Source organism: Tribolium castaneum, chromosome 11 (assembly GCF_031307605.1).
Source record: "Tribolium castaneum strain GA2 chromosome 11, icTriCast1.1, whole genome shotgun sequence".
In the NCBI taxonomy this organism is placed as follows: domain Eukaryota; kingdom Metazoa; phylum Arthropoda; class Insecta; order Coleoptera; family Tenebrionidae; genus Tribolium; species Tribolium castaneum.
In genome coordinates this window covers 1,387,219-1,414,153 of record NC_087404.1, presented here as the reverse complement: position 1 = coordinate 1,414,153, position 26,935 = coordinate 1,387,219, and the positions used below count along the sequence as shown (strand labels likewise).

Here is a 26,935-nt window from a genome sequence, read left to right as displayed (position 1 = left end):
TATTATAAAAAAGTTTGAAAAAAAAAATGAGTCCTGGGAAGGGGTTGGAAAGTTGTATTGTCTATAATTTTTAATGGTTTTTATTTTTTTTCTATGTGTTATCGACAATATGCCGCTTTCTTGTTAAGGCAAGTCGAAAGAGCATTTATTACTCTACATTATAACAACGTTTAAAAAAAATCGAGCCCTGGGAAGGGGTTGGAAAATTGTATTGTCTATAATTTTTGATGGTTTTTATTTTTTTTCTATGTGTTATCGACAATTTGCCGCTTTCTTGTTAAGGCAGGTCGAAAGAGCATTTAAAACTTTATATTATAAAAAAGTTAAAAAAAAATCGAGCCCTGGGAAGGGGTTGGAAAGTTGTATTGTCTATAATTTTTGATGGTTTTTATTTTTTTTCTATGTGTTATCGACAATATGCCGCTTTCTTGTTAAGGCAGGTCGAAAGAGCATTTATTACTCTACATTATAACAAAGTTTAAAAAAAAGCCCTGGGAAGGGGTTGGAAAGTTGTATTGTTTATAATTTTTGATGGTTTTTATTTTTTTTCTATGTGTTATCGACAATGTGCCGCTTTCTTGTTAAGTCAGGTCGAAAGAGCATTTAAAACTTTATATTATAATAAAGTTTAAAAAAAATCGAGCCCTGGGAAGGGGTTGGAAAGTTGTATTGTCTATAATTTTTGATGGTTTTTATTTTTTTTCTATGTGTTATCGACAATGTGCCACTTTCTTGTTACGGCAGGTCGAAAGAGCATTTAAAACTTTATATTATAATAAGAAAAAAAATGAGTCCTGGGAAGGGGTTGGAAAGTTGTATTGTCTATAATTTTTAATGGTTTTTATTTTTTTTCTATGTGTTATCGACAATGTGCCACTTTCTTGTTACGGCAGGTCGAAAGAGCATTTATTACTCTACATTATAACAAAGTTTAAAAAAAATCGAGCCCTGGGAAGGGGTCGGAAAGTTGTATTGTTTATAATTTTTGATGGTTTTTATTTTTTTTCTATGTGTTATCGACAATGTGCCGCTTTTTTGTTAAGTCAGGTCGAAAGAGCATTTAAAACTTTATATTATAATAAAGTTTAAAAAAAATCGAGCCCTGGGAAGGGGTTGGAAAGTTGTATTGTCTATAATTTTTGATGGTTTTTATTTTTTTTCTATGTGTTATCGACAATGTGCCGCTTTCTTGTTAAGTCAGGTCGAAAGAGCATTTAAAACTTTATATTATAATAAAGTTTAAAAAAAATCGAGCCCTGGGAAGGGGTTGGAAAGTTGTATTGTCTATAATTTATGATGGTTTTTATTTTTTTTCTATGTGTTATCGACAATGTGCCACTTTCTTGTTAAGTCAGGTCGAAAGAGCATTTAAAACTTTATATTATAATAAAGTTTAAAAAAAATCGAGCCCTGGGAAGGGGTTGGAAAGTTGTATTGTCTATAATTTATGATGGTTTTTATTTTTTTTCTATGTGTTATCGACAATATGCCGCTTTCTTGTTAAGGCAGGTCGAAAGAGCATTTATTACTCTACATTATAACAAAGTTTAAAAAAAATCGAGCCCTGGGAAGGGGTTTGAAAGTTGTATTGTCTATAATTTTTGATGGTTTTTATTTTTTTTCTATGTGTTATCGACAATATGCCGCTTTCTTGTTAAGGCAAGTTGAAAGAGCATTTATTACTCTACATTATAACAAAGTTTAAAAAAAATCGAGCCCTGGGAAGGGGTTGGAAAGTTGTATTGTTTATAATTTTTGATGGTTTTTATTTTTTTTCTATGTGTTATCGACAAATGTGCCGCTTTCTTGTTACGGCAGGTCGAAAGAGCATTTAATACTCTACATTAAAAAAAAGTTTAAAAAAATCGAGCCCTGGGAAGGGGTTGGAAAGTTGTTTTGTTTATAATTTTTGATGGTTTTCATTTTTTTCTATGTGTTATCGACAATGTGCCACTTTCTTGTTACGGCAGGTCGAAAGAGCATTTAATACTCTACATTAAAAAAAAGTTTAAAAAAATCGAGCCCTGGGAAGGGGTTGGAAAGTTGTTTTGTTTATAATTTTTGATGGTTTTCATTTTTTTCTATGTGTTATCGACAATGTGCCACTTTCTTGTTACGGCAGGTCGAAAGAGCATTTAATACTCTACATTATAAAAAAGTTTAACAAAAATCGAGCCCTGGGAAGGGGTTGGAAAGTTGTATTGTTTATAATTTTTGATGGTTTTCATTTTTTTTCTATGTGTTATCGACAATGTGCCGCTTTCTTGTTAAGTCAGGTGGAAAGAGCATTTAAAACTTTATATTATAATAAAGTTTAAAAAAAATCGAGCCCTGGGAAGGGGTTGGAAAGTTGTATTGTTTATAATTTTTGATGGTTTTCATTTTTTTCTATGTGTTATCGACAATGTGCCACTTTCTTGTTACGGCAGGTCGAAAGAGCATTTAATACTCTACATTATAAAAAAGTTTAACAAAAATCGAGCCCTGGGAAGGGGTTGGAAAGTTGTATTGTTTATAATTTTTGATGGTTTTCATTTTTTTTCTATGTGTTATCGACAATGTGCCGCTTTCTTGTTAAGTCAGGTGGAAAGAGCATTTAAAACTTTATATTATAATAAAGTTTAAAAAAAATCGAGCCCTGGGAAGGGGTTGGAAAGTTGTATTGTTTATAATTTTTGATGGTTTTCATTTTTTTCTATGTGTTATCGACAATGTGCCACTTTCTTGTTACGGCAGGTCGAAAGAGCATTTAATACTCTACATTATAAAAAAGTTTAACAAAAATCTAGCCCTGGGAAGGGGTTGGAAAGTTGTATTGTTTATAATTTTTGATGGTTTTTATTTTTTTTCTATGTGTTATCGACAATGTGCCGCTTTCTTGTTAAGTCAGGTCGAAAGAGCATTTAAAACTTTATATTATAATAAAGTTTAAAAAAAATCGAGCCCTGGGAAGGGGTTGGAAAGTTGTATTGTCTATAATTTATGATGGTTTTTATTTTTTTTCTATGTGTTATCGACAATATGCCGCTTTCTTGTTAAGGCAGGTCGAAAGAGCATTTATTACTCTACATTATAACAACGTTTAAAAAAAATCGAGCCCTGGGAAGAGGTTGGAAAGTTGTATTGTTTATAATTTTTGATGGTTTTTATTTTTTTTCTATGTGTTATCGACAATGTGCCGCTTTCTTGTTAAGTCAGGTCGAAAGAGCATTTAAAACTTTATATTATAATAAATTTTAAAAAAAATCGAGCCCTGGGAAGGGGTTGGAAAGTTGTATTGTCTATAATTTTTGATGGTTTTTATTTTTTTTCTATGTGTTATCGACAATGTGCCACTTTCTTGTTACGGCAGGTCGAAAGAGCATTTAAAACTTTATATTATAAAAAAGTTTGAAAAAAAAAATGAGTCCTGGGAAGGGGTTGGAAAGTTGTATTGTCTATAATTTTTAATGGTTTTTATTTTTTTTCTATGTGTTATCGACAATATGCCGCTTTCTTGTTAAGGCAAGTCGAAAGAGCATTTATTACTCTACATTATAACAACGTTTAAAAAAAATCGAGCCCTGGGAAGGGGTTGGAAAATTGTATTGTCTATAATTTTTGATGGTTTTTATTTTTTTTCTATGTGTTATCGACAATTTGCCGCTTTCTTGTTAAGGCAGGTCGAAAGAGCATTTAAAACTTTATATTATAAAAAAGTTAAAAAAAAATCGAGCCCTGGGAAGGGGTTGGAAAGTTGTATTGTCTATAATTTTTGATGGTTTTTATTTTTTTTCTATGTGTTATCGACAATATGCCGCTTTCTTGTTAAGGCAGGTCGAAAGAGCATTTATTACTCTACATTATAACAAAGTTTAAAAAAAAGCCCTGGGAAGGGGTTGGAAAGTTGTATTGTTTATAATTTTTGATGGTTTTTATTTTTTTTCTATGTGTTATCGACAATGTGCCGCTTTCTTGTTAAGTCAGGTCGAAAGAGCATTTAAAACTTTATATTATAATAAAGTTTAAAAAAAATCGAGCCCTGGGAAGGGGTTGGAAAGTTGTATTGTCTATAATTTTTGATGGTTTTTATTTTTTTTCTATGTGTTATCGACAATGTGCCACTTTCTTGTTACGGCAGGTCGAAAGAGCATTTAAAACTTTATATTATAATAAGAAAAAAAATGAGTCCTGGGAAGGGGTTGGAAAGTTGTATTGTCTATAATTTTTAATGGTTTTTATTTTTTTTCTATGTGTTATCGACAATGTGCCACTTTCTTGTTACGGCAGGTCGAAAGAGCATTTATTACTCTACATTATAACAAAGTTTAAAAAAAATCGAGCCCTGGGAAGGGGTCGGAAAGTTGTATTGTTTATAATTTTTGATGGTTTTTATTTTTTTTCTATGTGTTATCGACAATGTGCCGCTTTTTTGTTAAGTCAGGTCGAAAGAGCATTTAAAACTTTATATTATAATAAAGTTTAAAAAAAATCGAGCCCTGGGAAGGGGTTGGAAAGTTGTATTGTCTATAATTTTTGATGGTTTTTATTTTTTTTCTATGTGTTATCGACAATGTGCCGCTTTCTTGTTAAGTCAGGTCGAAAGAGCATTTAAAACTTTATATTATAATAAAGTTTAAAAAAAATCGAGCCCTGGGAAGGGGTTGGAAAGTTGTATTGTCTATAATTTATGATGGTTTTTATTTTTTTTCTATGTGTTATCGACAATATGCCGCTTTCTTGTTAAGGCAGGTCGAAAGAGCATTTAATACTCTACATTATAAAAAAGTTTGAAAAAAATCGAGCCCTGGGAAGGGGTTGGAAAGTTGTATTGTCTATAATTTTTGATGGTTTTTATTTTTTTTCTATGTGTTATCGACAATATGCCGCTTTCTTGTTAAGGCAGGTCGAAAGAGCATTTATTACTCTACATTATAACAAAGTTTAAAAATAATCGAGCCCTGGGAAGGGGTTGGAAAGTTGTATTGTTTATAATTTTTGATGGTTTTTATTTTTTTTCTATGTGTTATCGACAATGTGCCGCTTTCTTGTTAAGACAGGTCGAAAGAGCATTTAAAACTTTGTATTATAAAAAAGTTAAAAAAAAATAGAGCTCTGGGAAGGGGTTTGAAAGTTGTATTGTCTATAATTTTTGATGGTTTTTATTTTTTTTCTATGTGTTATCGACAATATGCCGCTTTCTTGTTAAGGCAAGTCGAAAGAGCATTTATTACTCTACATTATAACAAAGTTTAAAAAAAATCGAGCCTTGGGAAGGGGTTGGAAAGTTGTATTGTTTATAATTTTTGATGGTTTTTATTTTTTTTCTATGTGTTATCGACAATGTGCCGCTTTCTTGTTAAGTCAGGTCGAAAGAGCATTTAAAACTTTATATTATAATAAAGTTTAAAAAAAATCGAGCCCTGGGAAGGGGTTGGAAACTTGTATTGTCTATAATTTATGATGGTTTTTATTTTTTTTCTATGTGTTATCGACAATATGCCGCTTTCTTGTTAAGGCAGGTCGAAAGAGCATTTATTACTCTACATTATAACAAAGTTTAAAAAAAATCGAGCCCTGGGAAGGGGTTTGAAAGTTGTATTGTCTATAATTTTTGATGGTTTTTATTTTTTTTCTATGTGTTATCGACAATGTGCCGCTTTCTTGTTAAGTCAGGTCGAAAGAGCATTTAAAACTTTATATTATAATAAAGTTTAAAAAAAATCGAGCCCTGGGAAGGGGTTGGAAAGTTGTATTGTTTATAATGTTTAATGGTTTTTATTTTTTTTCTATGTGTTATCGACAATGTGCCACTTTCTTGTTACGGCAGGTCGATAGAGCATTTATTACTCTACATTATAACAAAGTTTAAAAAAAATCGAGCCCTGGGAAGGGGTTTGAAAGTTGTATTGTCTATAATTTTTGATGGTTTTTATTTTTTTTCTATGTGTTATCGACAATATGCCGCTTTCTTGTTAAGGCAGGTCGAAAGAGCATTTATTACTCTACATTATAACAAAGTTTAAAAAAAATCGAGCCCTGGGAAGAGGTTGGAAAGTTGTATTGTTTATAATGTTTAATGGTTTTTATTTTTTTTCTATGTGTTATCGACAATATGCCGCTTTCTTGTTAAGGCAGGTCGAAAGAGCATTTATTACTCTACATTATAACAAAGTTTAAAAAAAATCGAGCCCTGGGAAGGGGTTGGAAAGTTGTATTGTCTATAATTTTTGATGGTTTTTATTTTTTTTCTATGTGTTATCGACAATGTGCCACTTTCTTGTTACGGCAGGTCGAAAGAGCATTTAAAACTTTATATTATAAAAAAGTTTGAAAAAAAATGAGTCCTGGGAAGGGGTTGGAAAGTTGTATTGTCTATAATTTTTAATGGTTTTTATTTTTTTTCTATGTGTTATCGACAATGTGCCACTTTCTTGTTACGGCAGGTCGAAAGAGCATTTATTACTCTACATTATAACAAAGTTTAAAAAAAATCGAGCCCTGGGAAGGGGTCGGAAAGTTGTATTGTTTATAATTTTTGATGGTTTTTATTTTTTTTCTATGTGTTATCGACAATGTGCCGCTTTTTTGTTAAGTCAGGTCGAAAGAGCATTTAAAACTTTATATTATAATAAAGTTTAAAAAAAATCGAGCCCTGGGAAGGGGTTGGAAAGTTGTATTGTCTATAATTTTTGATGGTTTTTATTTTTTTTCTATGTGTTATCGACAATATGCCGCTTTCTTGTTAAGGCAGGTCGAAAGAGCATTTATTACTCTACATTATAACAAAGTTTAAAAAAAATCGAGCCCTGGGAAGAGGTTGGAAAGTTGTATTGTTTATAATGTTTAATGGTTTTTATTTTTTTTCTATGTGTTATCGACAATGTGCCACTTTCTTGTTACGGCAGGTCGAAAGAGCATTTAATACTCTACATTATAAAAAAGTTTGAAAAAAATCGAGCCCTGGGAAGGGGTTGGAAAGTTGTATTGTCTATAATTTTTGATGGTTTTTATTTTTTTTCTATGTGTTATCGACAATATGCCGCTTTCTTGTTAAGGCAGGTCGAAAGAGCATTTATTACTCTACATTATAACAAAGTTTAAAAATAATCGAGCCCTGGGAAGGGGTTGGAAAGTTGTATTGTTTATAATTTTTGATGGTTTTTATTTTTTTTCTATGTGTTATCGACAATGTGCCGCTTTCTTGTTAAGGCAGGTCGAAAGAGCATTTAAAACTTTGTATTATAAAAAAGTTAAAAAAAAATAGAGCTCTGGGAAGGGGTTTGAAAGTTGTATTGTCTATAATTTTTGATGGTTTTTATTTTTTTTCTATGTGTTATCGACAATATGCCGCTTTCTTGTTAAGGCAAGTCGAAAGAGCATTTATTACTCTACATTATAACAAAGTTTAAAAAAAATCGAGCCCTGGGAAGGGGTTGGAAAGTTGTATTGTTTATAATTTTTGATGGTTTTTATTTTTTTTTCTATGTGTTATCGACAATGTGCCGCTTTCTTGTTAAGTCAGGTCGAAAGAGCATTTAAAACTTTATATTATAATAAAGTTTAAAAAAAATCGAGCCCTGGGAAGGGGTTGGAAAGTTGTATTGTTTATAATGTTTAATGGTTTTTATTTTTTTTTCTATGTGTTATCGACAATGTGCCACTTTCTTTTTACGGCAGGTCGAAAGAGCATTTATTACTCTACATTATAACAAAGTTTAAAAAAAATCGAGCCCTGGGAAGGGGTTTGAAAGTTGTATTGTCTATAATTTTTGATGGTTTTTATTTTTTTTCTATGTGTTATCGACAATATGCCGCTTTCTTGTTAAGGCAAGTTGAAAGAGCATTTATTACTCTACATTATAACAAAGTTTAAAAAAAATCGAGCCCTGGGAAGGGGTTGGAAAGTTGTATTGTTTATAATTTTTGATGGTTTTTATTTTTTTTCTATGTGTTATCGACAATGTGCCGCTTTCTTGTTAAGTCAGGTGGAAAGAGCATTTAAAACTTTATATTATAATAAAGTTTAAAAAAAATCGAGCCCTGGGAAGGGGTTGGAAAGTTGTATTGTTTATAATTTTTGATGGTTTTCATTTTTTTCTATGTGTTATCGACAATGTGCCACTTTCTTGTTACGGCAGGTCGAAAGAGCATTTAATACTCTACATTAAAAAAAAGTTTAAAAAAATCGAGCCCTGGGAAGGGGTTGGAAAGTTGTTTTGTTTATAATTTTTGATGGTTTTCATTTTTTTCTATGTGTTATCGACAATGTGCCACTTTCTTGTTACGGCAGGTCGAAAGAGCATTTAATACTCTACATTATAAAAAAGTTTAACAAAAATCGAGCCCTGGGAAGGGGTTGGAAAGTTGTATTGTTTATAATTTTTGATGGTTTTCATTTTTTTTCTATGTGTTATCGACAATGTGCCGCTTTCTTGTTAAGTCAGGTGGAAAGAGCATTTAAAACTTTATATTATAATAAAGTTTAAAAAAAATCGGGCCCTGGGAAGGGGTTGGAAAGTTGTATTGTTTATAATTTTTGATGGTTTTCATTTTTTTCTATGTGTTATCGACAATGTGCCACTTTCTTGTTACGGCAGGTGGAAAGCGCATTTAAGACTCTACGTTATCAAAAAGTTTGAAAAAAATCGAGCTCTGGGAAAGGGTTGATAGCATGAAGGGGTACCTACATGCATTTTTTTCCTAGAGTTTGGTGTTTTTCTTTGTTTTTTTTAGTTAATTTTTTGCATTAGTAATTTTAGTAACTGCAAAAAGCTTGTTTTTTAACATTTTGCGGTTGTTTTGCGTTAATTTCCTTTATTGTTCCAATTATAATAAGAATAAACAGCATTGAACTGGTCCGCTGTAATTTTATGCTTGCTAGCAAGGAGCTACTTGCTATCTTCACCGTGCTAAATCCGGGTAGTCATAGTCGGGTGGTCAAATCACTAGCGGCTAGCCCCTGCCGGTCTACAAATGTTCGCTCAGTCGAAATGTTGCGAGCGAGGTCGGAACAGTACGAACGGAGACCATAACGGACTTCTCATGTCAGCTGGGCATATTGGAATAGTGGTTTTTATGGAAATATGTTGCGCGTGGCTGGGGCTTCGCCCCAGTTAACTAAAAGGAAACAAACCCCACGACCAATTAAACTCGAAAACGTGGAACTCGAAACGTGGAATAGTGTTTATGTTTATGAACTGTACGCCACCCTAGCTCCATAAAAAAACACTATTCCACGTTTCGAGTTCCACGTTTTCGAGTTTAATTGGTCGTGGGGTTTGTTTCCTTTTAGTTAACTGGGGCGAAGCCCCAGCCACGCGCAACATATTTCCATAAAAACCACTATTCCAATATGCCCAGCTGAAATGAGAAGTCCGTTATGGTCTCCGTTCGTACTGTTCCGACCTCGCTCGCAACATTTCGACTGAGCGAACATTTGTAGACCGGCAGGGGCTAGCCGCTAGTGGTCAAATCCGGATGATTTCCCAATCCGTTTTGTGCGTTTGCGAACAGGTGGTGCTCCAAAACCTGGTGGATTGAGTCATCCTAACCTAACATTACATTCTTATCTAACTAACTTATTCTAAAGTCACATTCGGGGGGGTCAAGTCCAGGGAAAGTGCACTAAACACTTCGTCATTGTCAATGTAGGGTACCTGAGTGAGGTCAGGTGGCCAGGTTCCGGTGATTCCCGGATCCGTTCCTGAACTTCCCTGAAAAGGGGGCATTCCAAAATGCGGTGAACCGGGTCATCATCAAAGTCGGGGCAATTTGGACACAATGAGTTTTCGCTTTTTCCAAGTCGTAATTGGTGGATACCAAAGTTCCCATGTCCCGTGAGAACCTGAGACTTGTGATGCGAAAACGTGATTGGGGGGCCTTCAAGTCAGCGAAAAACGTCCGGAAAAAATTCAAACGAAATCCGTCCTTTCGTTGATGTTTCCCATCTGTATTGCCAACGGTCGAGCGCACGAAGATTAACATATTCTCTGCAGTGCCTTATGGAATCGAATGTCTGGGGGTGATCAATTCATCGAAGAATAAATGCCGTTTAGAGTCAAGAAGTATGCCAAGATACTTTTGTGTCTTCACAAGTGCAATTCTGCTGCCGTAAATCCTGATGTCGAGGTCACGATGGTAAGTTCTCGGGGGAGATTTATTAATCATGAGTTTTGTCTTCGTCTCTGAAACACTCAATTTGTTACGAGTAGCCCAATCTGTAATTTTGTTAATTACTTGAGTTAGTCGAATTTTTAATTGGGAACGAAGATCCGACTCTACGATGACAACAAGATCGTCAGCATATGCAATTGGAGTTGTAAAGTCCGGCCAATCTGAGTTCAAAAGAACGTCCATGATCAAGTTCCATAAAGTGGGGCCCAAAACGGATCCTTGAGGACAGCCTTTTGTGCAGGTTTTCCGAACGGTGAAGTCTCCTTAAGTAAATTGCACTACTCGATCGGTCAAGTAGCTTTTGATCATAGCTGCCAATTTTGGGGTCGCACCTCGTCTTCTCAAAGCTTTTATGAGAGACGGCCACCACAAATTATCGAACGCGCCCTTGATGTCGAAAAAGATTGTCGCCACATACTTGGCCTGGGAGTCTCAAATTGTTGAGACAAGTGAGTGCAACGCATCACTTGTCCTACGACCTTTGACAAATCCAAATTGGCGCTGATGGTTTTCTCGAAGATTTTTCCATGTTCGGGAAGCAGCCTGATCGGGCGATAATTCTTAATATTTGCGTGGCTTGCTTTGGGGTCTTTCAGCAGAACTACAAGGTTGCCCTTTTTCCAAGTAGTCGGAAAATAATTTAGGGTCCAACACGCGTTGTAGATTCTGGTTATCAGCGGGGTAATTTTGGGGTGCAATTTTTTCAGAATTCTTCCTTTTAAATTGTCAAGGCCCGGAGCTTTTTTGTTCTGGATTTGCGAGACAAAATTGTCGACCTCCTCCTCGGTGATCACAACGTCACTCCCCACTTCCGCAGTGGTTGTTCGAAAATCGCTTTGAGTGACACGTTGCTCCTCGGTGTTGGCGTCAGGGTCGTCGTCCGGAAGTAAATTCGTAATGAGAAATTCCATGGTTGATTGGAAATCCCTGGTTATGTTGTCGTCCTCGTCGGTTTGAAAAGATTGCAAAATTCCACGAGTTTTGAATTTTTCAGAGGCCAATTTGTAGACAACTCCCCAGGGGTTCTTTGCCAGGTCATTCTCGGCGAATTCCAACCAGCATTTCTGTCTCCGCTTCTCCACTTTCTCTTTGAAAGTTTGCTTGTCCCTGGTCATTTCCGCGAAAAGATGGTCGGAATATTCTCGAAATCTGTTGCAATAAAAGAGACTCTTTTCCGCAAGAAAGACTTTTCGAAATCTCTCCAATTATTCGTTCCTCCAATCGGGCCTTCCCACAAAATTTTTGCGTTTTTTCCCGTGTTTGAGAAAAATCTCCGCAAGTCCGCTGTATAGTTCCTTTGTCGCATTTTCGATTTCCGGGATGGAGTCGATCGTTGAAAATCTTTCATTCAAAAGGCTCATCAGGTCATCGACATGCGGTTGAAGAACTTCATCTTTAATCGAGGTCAAGTCCAATCTGTAATTAACACAAGGTGTAGCATGGTCTGCATAAACAAGATTTTTATTGATTCTTAAGCTAATTAAATTGTGATCCGATGACGTAGCATTTTCAACTTTCGAGTTTGAAATTTCAATAAATGGATCGTTTGAAAAAAGTGTTAGATCAATATTTGATTCGCCATTGACGGTTTGAAAAGTCGGTAAATTATTTGGTTGGTTGGCTAAATTTAAATTATAATTTGCAACGAATTCCTCAATAATATGTGACTTTCTGTCGTTAAACCGGTCAAACCAAAGCTGCGACCTTGAGTTAAAATCTCCACAAATAATGATTCTATTACCTGCTACAAATTCCATTATCTTGTGCAGGTGTTCAAAAATTGGCAACGGGCTTTCACTCGGAGGCAGGTGGACGCTCAAATAATAAATTTGTACATTTTTCACCGAAATGGAAAGCAATGTTAGGAATTTATTAGAAAGCTCAGGGTAAAATAATGGATTTAAACTAGGGTCAAAACACAGAATTGCCGTTTGAAATTTCGGATCGTTAGTTGCAAAGCAGCTAATTGCGGTCGAGATTCCTGACAACTTGTAATTTTGCCCACATTTAACTCTATGCGGTTCTTGTAATAAAGCTAATTGAACTTTGTTATCAAGTGCAAATTTTACTAACTCTGCCGTTGCCAATTTCGCGCCGTTGCAATTTAATTGAATAATACTGATTGTATTATCCATCAAAGTCAATATTCTTAATGGCCTCTTGCAACCGATGATTGTAAATTGGGCAGACGGTTGATCCTGCCGAGTGATTTAAATTTTGTTGGCCGGCTCTTTTACAATTACTACATTTATGTTTTGTTTCCTCATTTTTAAATATACATGTCACTGATTCGTGGTCATTACTAGCACAGTAACCACATTGCTTTTCGGAATTGCAACACGTCGAAACGTGCCCGAACTTTTGGCATTTGAAACAGCGCGTGATTCTGAGATAGTCTCTAATGTGTAAAGACTTCCAACTAATATACAATCTACTGCCTGCTTTGATGAAATAATTGCGTGCAGCCGGGTGCACTTCAACTACCCAGTGGTTTGTTTTCCCCTCTTTGTTACCTACTTTAAATGCAGATTTTACAAATTTTTTCGGAATGGTATTAGGCAAACCCTCTTGTTTCAAAATTTCATTCACTAGTTCTTCAGTTTCTAGTTCCTTTGGGACATCGAAAATTTGAATTTTGGGCCAGACTTTATTGATTCTTTCTGCACACAAGTTTAAATATTTCAGAACTGAGTTCTCCGTTAAATTCAAAATTGAGGAGCAATTGGATTCAACGAGAATTGCATTATTTCTGATGGGCACGATTTTATTAACTTTTATTCCAAAATCCTTAGAAGACTTGGACATTAATATTTTGCGGGTATCTTCCGAGGATTGCACGTTTTTCAAGTTGTCGTTTGGTTTAATTATGACTTTAAAACTGCTCCGAGGGGCTGTGGCAATCTCTGGGTTTTTATTTGCTAAATTTGATTTCAAAATTTGACTGTATCTCGGCTCAACAAGCGATGAATTTAGATTTGCATTATTTAACTTATTTTTGATGGCTTTCTCAACAATATTAGCAATTTTGCTCTCAATGTCGGTCTCAAGAGTTGGTTTTCTAAAGTTTAATAAGATATTTCTGAGTCCAGTTTGAATATTTTGAATTGCCGTCTGATATGTTTGGCGCTCTCGAATACTTTCTTTCGATTTCAAAATGAATAAATCCAAAATTTGTAAATTTTTAGAACAGTTTTCAATTATATCCGCAATATTATCTCCTCCATTTTCCATTTCTGTCGCATCTGTCGCCTCCGTCGAGTTTCGACGTGACGTCGTCATTTTAAGAAAAAGCCTCGATGGGCAAAATATTTTTAAAGCGACTCATCAAATTACGTTTGTTCTCCTTTGCCTTTGAAAATTGCTTGCCACAAAACAACACAATTTTCACTTTCACTTTTCGATGCACGACGGTCAGAGCGGAGTGAACGATCCGACCAGGTCGAGCGATGAACAGTGATTGACTGATGGAATCAAAAAACAGGTGCCCGAAGGTATGTTTATTCAGAACAGCCGCCAAATTGGGCAGGAAGTCGTTACAAAATTTTCATAGTATAACCGAATTTGATCTTAATCAGATATTAATTTAAGTGATATAACAGTACCAGATTATCTAACGTCAATATTTTCTGTCTACTAAATTCAGATTGACAAAAGGAAAAGGATAATTTATCAAAATTTTCCTAAACCTTGCTTTTCAGTTTTGAAGTTGCGGAAAGAAAGACATGTTGAATTGAATGTGGCAAGAAAAGTCCAGTGTAGGAAAAGTTTGAGAAATTTTACATCATTTTAGGGTGACGGAGGCGTGCAAAAGACTTGCTTGTAAAACACGTGAAAAATAACCTAAAACTTAACTTAAGCTAACTTAAAACTAACAATCACACTAAGGTGAGCGCGATGTGGGTGTTTTGCGTGTGTGCTTGTGTGATTGTGGCATTCAAGGCTCCGCAATGTGTATTTGGAAGTGAAGTCCGCGAGACTTCACATTCTAATGTACATAAACATTGACGTTGCCATATCGGCTATGTTTACATGTTGGTATGTTACTGCATAGTGAGCTGAAGCGGTAAGAGTGTTCGTGGATTTCCGGATATGCGATGCACTAAGTAACAATCCGACAACGCTGCATTACCAATATTGCCAGTGAACATCCAGTGAAGGATAATGGCGGCCGTTTGTTTACAATAGTGAAGTAGGCGAATTTGAGCGTAATTTGTGGTGAAAGTGAGTTTATAGTGACTAAAAAATATATACTGATTGTAACAGAACAATGCCACGGCAGTGTTTCGTTTGTAAAATAGTTAGTAACACGAGTTTGAATTTATCATTCCACAGGTGAGTACTTGTAGGTCAGTGGTGTAGGTATTTGTTTTATAAAGGGCTATTCAATTTGACAAATTAGTCGTTCTATACAAAATTTGTCTAAAAGCTACAGTTTAACATGTATGGTCCGTTTCAAACCTTTAGCAACAAATATCAATTTTCAGAATTAATTTTCTCTTTGAAATGGTGGGTTTTCTTGTCTCAAAGAAAATGTTTTCCTACAACTCTTTTTGAACAACTGAATAATAAATCATGTAAATATTAAAACATATCTTTAAAACAAAGTTAACGGGTTTGCTTTTCTTACAAACATATATTAATGTATGCGTTTTTTGCAAAGTTTACGAGCTGCTGCATCTTAGTAAGAATAATTTTTTTTTTAGTTTTTTAATGATTAGTAATGCCACTAATATCCATTCTCAAAATTTTTAAACAAAAATATTTAGTTACTGTTACTGAAATAACAATGTACAAAAAAATTTATTTATAGGATACCAGTTGACCCAAGTATTAGAAGAATCTGGTTCTCGAGTGTTGGTTTACCTTTTAATGCTGAGGAAACTGCTCCTAAACACGCGTTAATTTGCGCAAATCATTTTCTAGAGACAGATTTTGAGTATCTGGGCGTCACTAAAAAGAAAGTATTGAAAAAGGGAGCAATTCCAATTGATACCACTGACAAAGATTTAAGTAGTTCTGATTCGACAAGCGTAGAAACGTCAGTAACATCTCCTAAATCACATAAAAGAAGTTACGATGAAGCTGGTCTTTCAACTCTCAAGTCATCTAGCAGCAGCACCCTGACCGCAAGTGAAGCTGAGGACGAACTCCGTAAAGAATCTAATCTCCTTCAACATAAGAATTCAAGTGAATCTTTGGGGGTACGGTCTCTTCCTTCCTCTGGAACATTAACAGCTTCTGAGACTAAACGATTAGTTAGTCAGGAGGTACATAAAGACTCTGATCTTTCTCAACAAAAGGATTCAAGTGAATCCTTGGGGGTACGGTCTCTTCCTTCCTCTTCAACTTTAACAGCTTCTGAGACTGAAAGATTACTTACTAAGCAAGTACGTGTCGTTACGACAAGTGAAACCAAAAAAAGAAGAAGATTTAGTGTGGGATTTCTGAGTAGCTCAGATTTTTCAACACCAAGAAAAGCAAAACGACATTTTCGAATAATGAAAAGTAAATTGCAATGTCAAAATAAAAAAGTTAAAGTGTTGCAACAGTCTGTGCGAAGATTACGGTTACGAGTAAATTCCTTAAAATCGCTTGTAGATGTTTTAAAGGAAAAACGCTTGATTACTGAAAACGCTGAATCTACTATTATGTCATCGTTGCCTTCAACTGCTGCGGATATTTTTAGACGAATGTTGAAAGGGCCTACAAAACAGAAATATACACCAGCGTTAAGATCCTTTGCTCTTACGCTTAGCTTTTATTCACCGAAAGCATACAACTTTGTTCGACAGACTTTTAATCGATCTTTACCGCATCTTAACACTATCTCAAAGTGGTATCAGTCAGTGGATGGATCCCCAGGGTGGACAAAAGAAGCGTTAAATGCTTTAAAAATAAAAACGAAAGATGTCGAATGTAAGAACAATAAAATAGTCTGTAACCTTGTGCTCGACGAAATGTCGATCAGAAAACAAATAGAATGGACTGGAAAAAAATTTACGGGATATGTTGATATTGGTACAAATATTAGTGCTGATACACTTCCAGAAGCAAAAGAAGTTCTGGTTTTTATGCTTGTAAACGTAAATGGGACATGGAAAATACCCATTGGATATTTTCTTCTAAATGGTTTATGTGCCAGTGAAAAAGCTTCGCTTGTCAAGTCATGTCTTCAGTTTGTACATGAAAGTGGCGTTACTGTATTATCAGTTACGTTTGATGGAGCCCCAGCGAATTTTCAGATGGTTCAAATTTTGGGAGCAGATTTTGCGGAATTCAATTCACTTAAAACGTCGTTTCAACATCCTATCACAGATGATTTAATTTTCATATTTCCAGATGCTTGTCATATGCTGAAGCTTGTAAGAAATTGTTTGGCAACATATTCATTAATTACTGATGGCGATGGTGGTAAAATTGAATGGAAATTTCTGGAAAAACTTGTTGAGTTACAGTGTGAAGAAGGTTTACATGCCGGGACAAAAATAAGAACTCGTCACATTAAATTCGCAAAAGAAAAAATGAAAGTGAGACTTGCTGCCCAAACCTTGAGCAAGAGTGTGTCTGATGCTTTATTATTTTTAAAAGAAAGCGGGAAAACTGATTTTATAGGTGCAGCTGCAACAGCGAAGTTTATTAAAATTTTTAATGATTTATTTGATATGTTTAACTCAAAAAATAGACTAGCTAAATATTTTTATAAAAAGCCGCTTTCACCTGTTACCAAAAACGAGTTTTTTAGGTATTTAATTGAGATTAAGGAATATATAAAGCAGTTAAAAATAAATAACAGAGCAATTTTAAATTCTGGTCGGAAGACAGGTTTTTTAGGCTTTATGATTTGTATAGAAAGTCTTATCCAGTATTATGAACACTATGTAGAAGAAAAAGGCTTTTTGAAATATATTTCAACCTACAAGCTGTCACAAGACCACTTGGAATTATTTTTTGGGGCTATCCGCAGTAAAGGAGGGTTTAACAATAATCCCACTGCTAGACAATTTGAGGCCGCATATAAACGATTAATTGTCCATCACGAAATTAAAAGTGGCGACACGGGCAACGTCATAAATTTAGATTCAACAACAATTTTAAACTGCAGTAGTAGAGGTGTTACCACAAATGCAAGTGGGGAAGAAAACATTGTTTCATTTGAAGAAGAGTTAAAATATATGGACGAATTTGATTTCCAATCCCAATCTTCGTCTTGGGATTTAACGGATTATGTTTTAGATGTGGTGTCGTATATCTCCGGATTTGTTGTAAAGTCTCTTAACAAATCTGTAACTTGTATGCAGTGTCTGCGGTTGTTGGAAGGTGATAGGACATTTTCTAAACTGCAGCAGCAGAAAGAGTACCGACATCTTTACAGGGCGTCGCAAATGGTAGTCAGCGTTTGCCAAAATGCGGAAAAATATTTCCGATATTTTCACAAAACAACTGGGATTTTTAACAAAAATATTGAAAATTTACCTCAAATCTTAATTGTTAATACTATGCGTAATCTACCGTCGTCGGTCATGGATGTCTTCGGAGATCATTTATATGATGACGATCCTTTGGATAACCACTTCCATAAATTAGTAAAATTAATATTAAAAGGTTATTTTAAATTACGTATTCATCACGAAGCTAGAAAAAGTGTTGATAAAATAGATAGAATAAGAACCAGTCTTAATAAGACAATTCTGTTTAAAAACCAGTAAACAATGCTTGTTTTTTATCTTATTTTCATTGATTTTCTATTAGAAGGTGCTTAAACCTGACTCAGTTAGTAGGGACAATTTTTTACAGGGTATTTTTTAACGGGCCACCGTGGATATCTCATAAATAAACAAAAAAATATACTTACGGATAAGCATCGACGTTTAACGATGGAACATTTAAATCAATTAGTTTTACTTTATTGTAATCGTGAAAATTTATTCTGTTGTTCCCTGTTCTAAATTATTATTATTCTATATTCTAAGTTATTTATTATTTTATTAACATTATTAGCGCATAAAAATCCCATTCTCCTGTCACTTAAACTTCACTGGTTCTTAAGATCATGGAAAACCTATTCTACGATCAAATGATAAATTTCCTAGATCCTCAGCTTATTATTCCGAGTCAACTGCACGGATTTGTGTCTTTTAAGTCAATTGTTTCTAACTTACTATCGATTTTGGGATTTTACAATTTTTTGTTTATTTGCTGGGATACTCGTAATTGCTCGTTTAAAATAACACTCTGTATGTATGGATTATACATGTCTTTTTTACAAGAATAAAATAATTACAGTTTTATGTTTGTTTTCTTTTAACTTCATAAAATTTTTCCCACTAAAATACTCTATGAAGTATGAACCCCTTTTGGCAATTAAATATGCTACGCCACTGCCTTTTGCACCTGCGATGGAGGAAAACATTGTCCCCTCTTGGTCCCGCATTCCCCTCTCCCGGCGTTAATCGGCTTCACAACACGCTACAGTGAAAGTGCTGCGATGCTGTCTCCTCTTTATCTTACCTCCATGCTATGAAGTATGAACCCCTTTTGGCAATTAAATATGCTACGCCACTGCCTTTTGCACCTGCGATGGAGGAAAACATTGTCCCCTCTTGGTCCCGCATTCCCCTCTCCCGGCGTTAATCGGCTTCACAACACGCTACAGTGAAAGTGCTGCGATGCTGTCTCCTCTTTATCTTACCTCCATGGTGGCATTTGTTTTGTGTGTATGGTTGTGTACATACAATCACAAAAGTACATTAACAACAAACAACAATTCAATAAATAATTACGACACTATGTAAAATAAAAAACACTATATATACATACTACATACGTTTTAATGTTTACAGACGACAAGACAAAATGTCGCAAATGTCAAGATACCACGATATACGTGCGAAACGTATGCGAAAACAAGAGGAGCATCAGCAGAACAGTGGTACACAATTACAAATAGCTAATGAAGAGCATGACGATTTAAGATTAATTGTTTGTGTGCAACGCGACGAACACATAGAAGAATTGGCTCGCAAGTACCAATTGCAAATTCAAACAAACAGCGTAACAAACGAATTATCCGTGAATATCATACGAGATCCAATTGATGAAACAAGAATTCAAGAAATGATGCAAAACGACGAAGACGAAGAAGATAATGACAAGAGAGCTGAAGTCGAAGAAGAAATAATAAGACCGGTTAGAGTAGTTGTGCCTCCACGAAGACGACATGCAGAAGTGCCAATTAGAAGAACGTATCGATTGGCTTTACGAACGCAGAACATTGAAGCGGTAGAAGCTCAATACATGGGACAAATGACAACGATATGCGACCATTGTAATGCTCTCTTTTTTGAAAACGAAAGACTGCCAATAACAACACGGGGTCGTTTTTTTTGTTGCAACTTTGGCAAAGTCAGATTACCAGATTTAGTGCAATGTCCTCGAGAACTTAAAAGACTTTTAACAGAAAACACTCAAGCCGCTAACAATTTTCGGGAACACATTCGCTCTGCAAATAGCCTTTTTGCAATGGCATCCTTCAAAGCGACGATACCGGAAGACCGAAACCAAAATCAAGGTGCTTGGTGTTTTAACGTTTGCGGCCAAATTTACCACTACATTGAACCATTACCTTTGCAAACTAATAGGCAACCAAAAAATAACAATTACTATTTTTTGGATGCACATGATGCGATAGAAAGACGTACCACATTTCATGGAGAACGCTTAGAAGCGGACACAATTGCATTATTAGAACATATACTTAGACGAGACAACCCATGGATCCAGTCATATAGTACAATGAAAGAAGTATTAGAAGAGAGGCGCCTCCTAGGAGCAAACGAAGACGAAAATGAAGTGAGAAACGTTATCGTTGCCTTTAAAGATAGAACAAACGACAATCTGCGCAATCATAATCTTCCAAGAAGTCGGAGCGATATTGCAGCGGTATTCGTGGGAGAGGAGCCACCTTTTCAAGTAGATTTAATTCTTTACCCAAAAGAACAACCAAATCGACAACACGAATTAAAAAACTTAAATCGCCTTGCTGATCCCATGGTATATCCACTGCTGTTCCCATACGGAGAAATGGGATACGACTTCAATATTCCTCACACGTACGAAGGCAACAGAAGAAGAGTAGACGTCGCAACTGGAACACCTCCACAACTAGACGAACAACATCCAAATGATGAAGACATAGAAGGGCAAGGTGATAACGAAAACCAAGTGAGAAGAAACAAAAGAAGCAAAGTCACGATAAGAGAATATTACAGATATCGTTTGCAAGTCCGTGATCATTTTTCAATTCTTCATAATAGTGGAAAGCTGTTTCAACAATATATTGTTGATGCGTGGGTTAGAACCAAATCCGACTATTTGTGGTGGGTTAAACAAAATCAAAGACAATTACCTGTAGCCGAATACACTGCAATAAGACGGTATCTTGAAAATAGAGCAGCCAGGGAACATGCAAGGATTGGAAAAATAACCATTTTGCCAGCGGCAACAATTAATAGCCCACAAGAAAAACGAAGACGCTATTTAGACGCAATGACAATAGTTTCAAGGCATGACCAACCCGACCTATTTATAACCATGACTTGCAACCCCAAGTGGCCGGAAATTCAAGAAAATCTACAATATAAACAGAAATATGAACACAGACCAGATCTCGTTTGCAGAGTTTTTCACACAAAACTGATAAATCTTATCGACCAAACTGCAAATAGTCAGATTTTTGGGGTTATATTGAATTATATGTACAGCGTCGAGTTCCAAAAACGAGGATTACCCCATGCGCATATTTTAGTTACGTTAAGACCAGAAGATAAGCTGAATACAGAAGAGTTAGTGGACGCTGCTGTATCAGCTGTAATACCAGACGAAGATACAGAACCGCGCATGTATATGTTAGTAAAAAAACATTACATACATAGACCCTGTGGCACTAATAGTCATCCTGACGCATTATGCATGCAGAATGGCGAATGTACCAAGCATTACCCGAAACAATTTTCTGACAGAACATTATTGTTAGGAGATAATCTTTTACGACAACAGATTATAAAAGGCCTAACAATGGAAGAACCATAGACTACGAGGGTACAGCCATTGACAATAGGCGAATTGTACCTTATAATAAATACCTTTCAGGGTATTACGACTGCGATATAAACGTTGAATGTTGCGGGTCGATATATACCATTAAGTATTTACATAAGTATGTAGAGAAAAATGCGGACTATATTACTGTAAAAGCGCAACACCAGCAACCAAATGAAGATGGCGTTATAAACTGGGACGAGGTTATCGTATATCAAGATTATCGATATGTGAGTTCTACATAATCCGCATGGCGATTGCTACAATTTCCACTAAGTGACAGATCACATTCTGTAATTGTTTTGCCTGTTCATTTACCACATCAGCAAGAAATTATTTGAAGAGGGTGAAGATATTCAAAGGATAGAAGAACTGTCGGCAAAACCTTCCAAATTAATGGCGTGGTTTCAATTAAACCATGATAATCCAGAAGCTAGAATATATAAATATACAGACATTCCGGAATAATTTCGCAATAATTTCGGGAAAACGTCAATCTGGGCGAAAAGAAGACAAAAAAGCAAAACTATTGATACTATAGCAGATGTGAGTGTTCAAGAAGGTGAACGGTATTATCTAAGACTACTTCTACGTGTTTCACCAGGGGCTACGTCGTTTGACGAATTGAAAACAGTTAATGGTCAAAGAATGGACTCGTTTGAAGCGGCATGTAGAGAACTAAGACTACTTGATGACAATTTTTAGTATGATTAATGAAAGTGGCGATATGACTTTTGTGCCAAACATGTATCGAAAGTACAGAAATTATATGCTACAAGATTTTCAACGACATCATACAGATAGTGAGGACGTCGCAGAACAAAAGGCCCTGTACCACATTCAGAAATTTTTACAACGCACCAATTTGCCAAATATTCCATCTATGCAAGATTTGGAGTTACCAGAAGTACTTCAAGACGACGACCTGCTTAGAAGAGTACCATTAACATTTTATGATTTAATGCAAACTGTTCCACCACACAGAACTGGAGCCAATGAGAATGACGACATCAATGAAGCCGTTGCCCGTCTAAATCATGATCAACTTGTGGCATACAATGCAATTATTGCTGCATTATAAGATAATTTGCAAACAGGACGAGCGGAAAGGAATGTCTTTTACGTGGACGGACCAGGTGGTACTGGGAAAACGTATCTATATAATGTCATTCAACGAGTAGTGAGGGAACGACTTCACCAAACGTATATAGCGATGGCTTGGACGGGGATGGATGCCACATTACTGAAAGAAGGTAAAACTGTCCACAAATCGTTTCGGTTGCCATTACTGCTAACGGAGACTACGGTAGGAGGATTTGCTGAAGGAACAACAGACTCAAACTTTGTGAAAAATACTGCATTAATAATTAGGGATGAAGCATTAATGGCCCCCCGGAAAGCTGTGCTGGCAATAGACCGATACCTTAGACGTTTAATGAATGTCGACAGAGAGTTTGGTGGTAAAATTGTTGTTTTTGGAGGAGATTTCAGACAATTATTGCCCGTTGTGCCAAGAGCACATGCAGGAGAAATACTAAATGAATATGTACAAGCAGTGCCCTTTTGGGATAACGTCGTAAAATTAAAACTAACAAAATATGCGCTATGTGAATGCAGCATTGAAGATATAAATGTCGACAGAACATTTCCCGATTTCTTACTAAGGATAGGAGAAGGCAAAGTAACAAAAGCCACCATACCGGAAGTGCATTATGGTGTGCCGGACGACTTAATAGAGATTCCCAATCAGTATTTAGTCAATAGTTTAGATGAGTTATTAAGGCTCCAGGGTACCGAAGCGATTGTTGAGAATTGGTGTACTACAAGTTGCATACTTTTTTTAGACCTGTTTTCAGTGACAGCTGTCAATCATCGGATAGGCATCCGACCTTCGCCTCGGGGTGTCTTGTCCCTTCTCATAAAATGCAAATAATGTAAACAAACTGAATTCCACTATCGCCCACGATAGTTTCTCTTATTTCAGAGATTCAAGCAACATACAGTGAAAAATACGTTTTTTATTTTGTTAAAAATTTGATACTAAAGAATAATAAAATACTAGCATAGTTTTGTAAAAAATAATACACCATTACACCATTTATTTATTGGGTTTTATGTTTTAATTAACCGAATTCTGTTCGCTATATTATGTGTCATGTGCATTTCTAATTGGATCACTTGCATTGAAAAAATATAAAATAAAAAAATTAATTGGTGAAACATTATTGTTCTTTTAGAAAACAGTTTAACTTTAAAAAAGTTACTAGGAATATCTCATTAAAATGATGAAAACTTCTTTAAACCCGCTTTTTCGTCTGATAATTTTATCCAGGTAATAAATTCTGAAAAATACATTGTTGTAAAAATTTATTGTAACTATACCCAGTAATAATTATAGTACAAATAACGTATCGAGAGATTGTAAGATCCAGTCTTAGGGATATAATTTGTTTACGTTACGCCTAGTAAAATAAATGATACTTTTATAATTATGTATTATTTTAGAATTTAGGAATTATTTCTCGTTTTTTTATTAAATTTATACAATTTTTCTATAACTAGCTTGCGAAGATATAGCTGCGTTACTCTTACATTATATAAATTTTGTGTATTTCTTTAAAATATAAGTAAACATTGCTAAAGATCGGGTACCTGAAACTGAAATCACATGTAAACAAAAATGTTTATTAGAAAGTTTAGAAAGTTTTTCATAAGGCTCATGAGTCATAAGACTTGTATTTAGTGGAGGGTTTAGGGTGGTGGTTGGTACTTATACATAATCAAAACATATAGTTCTACAACTTCTTTACTCTTTGAGTCTTTGCAGAGTGCTGGTCACTTTCTTGCCCCACAGTGTTTTGTAATAAGTGGTAATTTTTAAACAGTGGTATTTGTAGTTTTTAATTTGTTACTTTGCAGAATATCAATTTTATCTATTTCTTTTTATTTAATTATTTGTTGCGACTGCTGGTTGGTAAGTGTATTTCCTAATTTCTTATTATATCACTTGTAAATAGTTGAAATCTTTGTATATTTAAAATTATGGGTAATAATAGTAAACTAAGTTTTTCAAAAAAAAGAAAAAGTCGAAAACAAATAATGCGTAATTTTTGGAAAAAACAACGAAAGGGTTCTAAAACGGAATTTCCAAGTAAATCAAGTCTCGCGGAGTGTAGCTTTCAGTCAATTGAATCAAGTTCCGATGATGATGAAGTATTTGTTATTGAGAAAGATACTAGTCATGAACAAATTTATATTCCAAGCGGTAGAAGGATTGTTGACATAGGTCATTTATTTTCGGAGTTAAAAAACATAAAACATGACATTTATTCTTGCAGTTTTTTCAACACCAGATGGGTTAGTGGGTTCAAATGCTATTGTTGAAATTAAATGTCCATTTAGCGCAAGAAACACAAATATTAAAACTGCCATAGAACAAAAATTGATTAAATACTTAGAAATAGATTCTCAAGATGATAGTAAAATAGTTTTAAAAGAAAAAGATAATTACATGTATCAAGTACAAGGTCAGCTCCACATTACTAATCGCCAAACTTGTTATTTTATAGTGTACACCTCTACAGATTTAAAATATTGTATTATTGAGAAAGACGATAGTAAATATTGGAACGGAAGAATGATAGATTGTCTTGAAAATTTTTATATGAATGCCATGTTACCAGAAATAATTGATTCAAGACATAGTCGCAATTTACCATTACGCAGCATAATAAAAAAGGATTTGTAAATAATATTTCAAGTTTAGTTTTAGAGATTTTTACAGAAATACATAATATGATGATAAGCATTTTAATAATAATTATAATTTTTAATTTGAACAATAAAAGTAAAAAAAAACTTCCTCAGTGGGTTGACACCTTGTCGTGGTGAGGGAGCTCAGTAGTTCTATCACAAAACCTGTGCAGAACGAAGCTAAGTACAACCAAAGTTTTAATCATCTTTTTTATATTTTTTTTAAACAGGAATAATTTTATTGTTAAAAGTATTCAAAAAAATAGCGAGCGTGATTACTCGTATAGCACGTTGATAGCAGTGTCTACAAAAAAAACGTAATGCAAATCTATAGGTACCTAATTATTTTGTTAAAAAAATAAATTCCGAAATCATGTGCTTTAATTTTATACCACTATTAGAGAAATCGCTAAAATTCCTATTTGTGCCGATACATTTCTCTGTCTTGAACAAATGCAATAAAATTATTATCTTGTGGGTCACCCCAATGGTGGTTACCTCCAGCGGTGCGTCCTAAACCCGTCATAAATCTTCTTCCAGCTAGCTACGCATTCGAAGAAGGATGCATTAAAAGTTGCCTACTTACAATTTAATTTTTGCTTTATATCTAACAATTAAGAACAGTTAACAAAAATCTAAAATATCTCAGGTCTGTATTTTTAAATTTCCTATAAAATGGTTTTTTTAAATTCTCAATACAATGCACCGTTATCAAAAATTCGTATCAACTTCATTAACAGACATTTTATTTAATAAAAAAATATCTAGGCATTTATTTCAATCAAAAATGACTCTTCGACCTACATTTACTTATAAAGAAACACTGCAAATGTCAAGAAACTCTTCAAGTCTAAATTTGCGGCTAAAAACAGTAAAAACAGTTTACACGTAAAACGTATGCGCCAGCTCCCAGAGGGTCTAGAGCCTTAAGACACGTTTTTGAAGACATAGATGTAACTGAAATCGACGACAACCGAATTGCTTCTCGTGCTATTTTATGTCCAAGAAACGTATCAGTTAAAGATATTAACGCCAAGATGGCTTACCTCGGCCTATGATTAGAAAACAGTTTCCTGTGAAACTTGCATTTGCCATAACTATAAATAAATCACAAGGACAAACGTTTGACAAAGTAGGCATATACCTGGATGGGCCATGTTTTGTGCATGGCCAATTGTATGTAGCTATGAGTTGAGTGGGGTTAGGAGAAAATTTAAAAATGTATATAAAAAACGGACCTCAACAAGGGAAATATAACTAGCGCAATGGAAGGACGTTTACCAGAAATGTCATATTTCGGAATGTTGTAGCAAATAATACACGGCCACACACTATGCAACATAACCCAGATGAACCACTGCAACCTATTATTCCACAAATCTACGACGAATAGAATGATGATTTCGACTGGAATACACTTCCAGAATTTGAAGACAATTTTCTCGGCAATCCTCCTCCAATTATAACAAGTATTCAACCGTACTATACCGACTCACAATTAAGGCGGCGAGTATCCACCATGGAGAAGCCTGGTACGTCTGGACTTAATATTAAACAAATGACAACACACTTACAAATCTCAAGTGACGATGACGAAGATTCTTTATAAAAACTTTTATATTTACTAAATTGAAAAACATATGTTAAAACAATTTAATAAATGATATGTTTTTAATTGTGACAAGTGTTTTTAATATAATCCATATCTAGGGTTGCCATATTTTTAATACAGAAAATCGGGAGGTGCAGGAAAAAATCAAACAAAGAACACAAATGTAATTTTTTTTCACAAAAATGGAAAAATAAAACACAAACCTGAAATTTGACTATTTAATAACTATACATAAGTATTAAAAATATTATTTGTATTTGTCACACGAAGAAATTTTTGCCAAAAGGGTTTCGTTCGTTCTTAAGTACTTTGCAAATT

At 34.8% G+C, this 26,935-nt stretch overlaps 1 protein-coding gene and 1 long non-coding RNA gene across 2 annotated transcripts in view; one reads left to right on the top strand and one right to left on the bottom strand.

The window, feature by feature from the left end:
* LOC103312347 (B-cell lymphoma 3 protein) overlaps positions 1 to 26,935 on the bottom strand; it is a 467,353-nt gene that overhangs the window by 251,345 nt on the left and 189,073 nt on the right. The window lies entirely within an intron of this gene.
* Positions 14,095 to 18,441, top strand: LOC135267315 (uncharacterized). Its single transcript, XR_010335739.1, has 2 exons — positions 14,095 to 14,487; positions 14,966 to 18,441. It is a non-coding gene; the product is annotated as an uncharacterized LOC135267315 (long non-coding RNA).